The sequence below is a fragment of the Bos javanicus genome, chromosome 3, assembly GCF_032452875.1.
Source record: "Bos javanicus breed banteng chromosome 3, ARS-OSU_banteng_1.0, whole genome shotgun sequence".
Taxonomy (NCBI): domain Eukaryota; kingdom Metazoa; phylum Chordata; class Mammalia; order Artiodactyla; family Bovidae; genus Bos; species Bos javanicus.
In genome coordinates this window covers 100,178,874-100,183,338 of record NC_083870.1, presented here as the reverse complement: position 1 = coordinate 100,183,338, position 4,465 = coordinate 100,178,874, and the positions used below count along the sequence as shown (strand labels likewise).

At 43.4% G+C, this 4,465-nt stretch overlaps 1 non-coding gene across 1 annotated transcript; it reads left to right on the top strand.

Annotated features, from left to right (window-relative positions):
• Positions 1-1,574: 1,574 nt before the first annotated feature.
• Positions 1,575-1,681, top strand: LOC133245405 (U6 spliceosomal RNA). Its single transcript, XR_009735670.1, has one exon. It is a non-coding gene; the product is annotated as a U6 spliceosomal RNA (small nuclear RNA).
• Positions 1,682-4,465: the final 2,784 nt, after the last annotated feature.

The following is a 4,465-nucleotide window of genomic DNA, read 5'->3' as shown; positions in this document are numbered from 1 at the left end:
GTGCACCACAAGTATTGAACCTGTGCTCTAGAGCCCGGAAACTACAACTACTGAGCCCATGAGCTGCAGCTACAGAAGCCCGTGCACTCTTGAGCTGGTGCTCTGCAACAAGAGAAGCCACCACAATGAGAAGCCCAAGCACCACAACTAGAAAGTAAGCTCCCACTTGCTACAACTATATGTCAAGGCTGTATATTGTCACCCTGCTTATTTAACTTCTATGCAGAGTACATCATGCAAAATGCTGGGCTGGATGAAGCACAAGCTGGAATCAAGATTGCTGGGAGAAATATCAATAACCTCAGATATGCAGATGACATCACCCTTATGGCAGAAAGCGAAAGTGAAAGTGAAGGTCACTCAGTCGTGTCCAATTCTTTGCGACTGGAACTGTATAGTCCATGGAATTCTCCAGGCCAGAATACTGGAGTGGGTAGCCAAAAGGGGATCTTCTCAACCCAGGGATCAAACCCAGGTCTCCCACATTGCAGGCAGGTTCTTTACCAGCTGAGCCACAAGGGAATCCCAAGAATACTGGAGTGGGTAGCCTATCCCTTCTCCAGAGGATCTTCCTGACCCAGGAATAGAACCAAGGTCTCCTGCATTGCAGGCGGATTCTTTAATAACTGAGCTATGAGGGAAGCCCCTGGCAGAAAGCAAAGAGGAACTAATGAGCCTCTTGATGAGCCTCTCCTCTTAGAGAGTGAAAAAGGGCTTAAAACTCAACATTCAAAAAATGAAGATCATGGCATCCAGTCCCATCACTTCATGGCAAATATATGGGGAAACAATGCAAACGTGATAGACTTTATTTTCTTGGGCTCCAAAACCACTCCAGAGATGGTTGCCTGGCATCACTGACTTCATAGACATGAGTCTGAGCAAACTCTAGGAGATAGTGAAGGACAGGGAAGCCTGGTGTCCTGGAGTCACAAAGAGTCGACACAACTGAGCAACTGAACAACAATTTGCCACAATTAGAAAAAGCCTGTGCAGCAACAAAGACCCAGAACAGCCAAAAATAAATACATAAATAAGGAGACAAAACTCAGCTCAAATGCCACCTCCTCCATGAAGCTTTCCGTAGCTCACCTTTGAATTCCCAGAGCACTTTGCTAGTTATTCTCTAGGGCCTGCTCTGCTTTTTAAAACTGATGTTAACATACAGATGTACTCTCCCCCATGGGACAATAGGCATCTTAAGAAAGTCTTATCATCTAGTGTGCAGCATACAGTAGGCACTGGTAATCATTAGTTATTGATGCACAAACTGCCATAGACAGATTATAGGCTAATGAGAGCATGAATCAGAAGAAGAGAACTGGGATAGAGGGGGAACCATTAATCACTATCAAAAAAGAATGGTCAACAAGGCCAAAGGTGTAACTGTCTTAATGACAACAACTTACAAGGCCTGGGCCTTGTGCTACCCATCACATTTACTCATCATATCCACTCTGTTATATAGGTACAATTCTCATCTGAATTATTTAGATGAAAAATTGAGGCTCTGGGAGGGCAAATTCTTTTTTTCAGCCACCAACCTTTTTGTTGGTCTATAAACACATCTTACAGTGCTCACTTCGGAAGCACATATACTAAAATTGGAATAATACGGAGAAGACTAGCATGGCTGCTGTGCAAGGATGACATGCAAATTCGTGAAGCATTCCATATTTTTTGTATTCTAACACATATGTATGGAATCTAGAAAAATGGTACTGAAGAATTTATTTAGAGGGCAGCAATGGAGATAGAACTGTGGTGTTGGAGAAGACTCTTGAGAGTCCCTTGGACTGCAAGGAGATCCAACCAGTCCATTCTGAAGGAGATCAGCCCTGGGATTTCTTTGGAGGGAATGATGCTGAAGCTGAAACTCCAGTACTTTGGCCACCTCACTCGAAGAGCTGACTCATTGGAAAAGACTCTGATGCTGGGAGGGATTGGGGGCAGGAGGAAAAGGGGATGGCAGAGGATGAGATGGCTGGATGGCATCACTGACTCGATGGACATGAGTCTGAGTGAACTCTGGGAGTTTGTGATGGACAGGGAGGCCTGGCATGCTGCAATCCATGGGGTCGCAAAGAGTCGGACATGACTGAGTGACTGAACTGAACTGAACTGAACTGAATGGAGATAGATGGGGAAACAGTGGAAACAGTGTCAGACTTTATTTTTGGGGCTCCAAAATCACTGCAGATGGTGATTGCAGCCATGAAATTAAAAGACGCTTAGTCCTTGAAAAGAAAGTTATGACCAACCTAGATAGCATATTCAAAAGCAGAGACATTACTTTGCCAACAAAAATCCGTCTACTCAAGGCTATGGTTTTTCCAGTGGTCATGTATGGATGGGAGAGTTGGACCTTGAAGAAAGCTGAGTGCCAAAGAATTGATGCTTTTGAACTGTGGTGTTGGAGAAGACTCTTGAGAGTCCCTTGGACTGCAAGGAAATCCAACCAGTCCATTCTAAAGGAGATCAGCCCTAGGTGTTCTTTGGAAGGAATGATGCTGAAGCTGAAACTCCAGTACTTTGGCCACTTCATGCGAAGAGCTGACTCATTGGAAAAGACTCTGATGCTGGGAGGGATTGGGGGCAAGAGGAAAAGGGGACGACGGAGGATGAGATGGCTGGATGGCATCATTGACTCGATGGACGTGAGTCTGAGTGAACTCCGGGAGTTGGTGATGGATAGGGAGGCCTGGCGTGCTGCAATTCATGGGGTCGCAAAGAGTCGGATACGACTGAGTGACTGAACTGAACTGAACTGAATGGAGAAACAGACAGAGAATAGACTTATGGACATGGGGAGAGAGGAGGAGAGGGTGAGATGTATGGAAAGAGTAACATGGAAACTTACATTACCATGTGTAAAATAGATAGCCAACAGGAATTCGTTGTATGGCTCAAGAAACTTAAACAGGGACTCTGTATCAACCTAGAGAGGTGGGGTGGGGAGAGAGATGGGAGGGAGGTTCAAAAGGGAGGGGATATATGTATACCTGTGGCTGATTAATGTTGAGGTTTGATAGAAAATAACAAAATTCTGTAAAGCAATTATCCTTCAATTAAAAAATAAGTTAATTAAAAACAAAAAACACACACCTTACATACTACCTCCTCAGAGCCTTTACACTTGTTCTACCCTCACCTGAAACATTCTTCCCCCAAGTATAAACAAGTCTTGCTGCCTCCCTTCTTACAGGTCTTTTATCAAATATCACATTATTAGGCTTCCTGTCTCCACCATATAAAAAGTGGCAAATAACTAACTCCCTGGCATTTCATCTCCCTCTCACTTGCTTTACCACCATATCACTTATTTCTATCCCTCATATTACATATTTTATTTTATTTTGTCTTATTGGCCACTCCCTGAGGCATGTGGGATCTTAGTTCCCTGACCAAGGATGGGAACTATGCCCCCCCTGCAGTGGAAGTATGGAATCTTCACCAGGGAAGTCCCTACATATTTTATTTATTTGGATATTTTCAATCTCTCCCCACTAGATTATAAATTTCACAGTCACACTGGTCAGGGGCAAAGCCCAGATTCAAATCCAGTTCTGAATCCAAAACCAGATGACAAAATTATAGTCTTATGAGGCAAAGAAAACAGCTTTGGTCTTTATGGCCCTCAAAGACAAATGCCTTTGATCACAGAGGAAGCATTAAGGAGGCTGATTTCATCTTAATATGAGTACATAGTTGTTAGCTGGAGTTCTCTCTACCTCTTAAGAACCAAATAAGGGAATTCCCTGGCCATCCAGTGGTTAGGACCCCATGCTTTCATTGCTGAGGGTCCAGGTTTAATCCCTTGTCAGGGAACTAAAATTCCACAGCCAACTAGCATAGTCAAAAAAGCAGAACAAACATACAAACAAACAAAAAAGAACAGATAATATTAGTCAAACCCTCATTCCCCCAAATTCCCGGAAACATTCCCAAACATTATTGGAAATCCCCAGGGCAATTACATTGCCGTAATAACCTGTCTCTGCATTCCTGCTTCCACTGTCTGAATTTAGCTTATGGATTGCCTCACATCCCCTGTGTGTTATCCTTGTCCTGCACCTGGTCCTCAATCCTTTGTCATCAAAAACAATCGCTTGCTCCAATGCTTTGTGACCAAACTTTACTGAAGATTCATGGGACAGAGAGAACTTAGCACAACTGCAGAAGACCTTTGAAATTTAGTATTAGAAATTATTGTTCTTAAAAGCCTTTCTGGTACTATGCTGTATTATTTGACTTTCCTTTCTCTTCTTTCTCTCCAGCCTTCTCTTCCTGGCCCCTTCAAATTCTCAAAAGCAAAAACAAACAAACAAAATGCCCCTTATCTTATTCACATCATTTAAGCTCCTTCCTGCCCCCAACCTCAGGTGTCTTTAACCTCTTTACTTTTTTGTTTTGACTGTGCTGGGTCTTTGTTATGGCACATGGGCTCTGCATTGCCACATGTGGG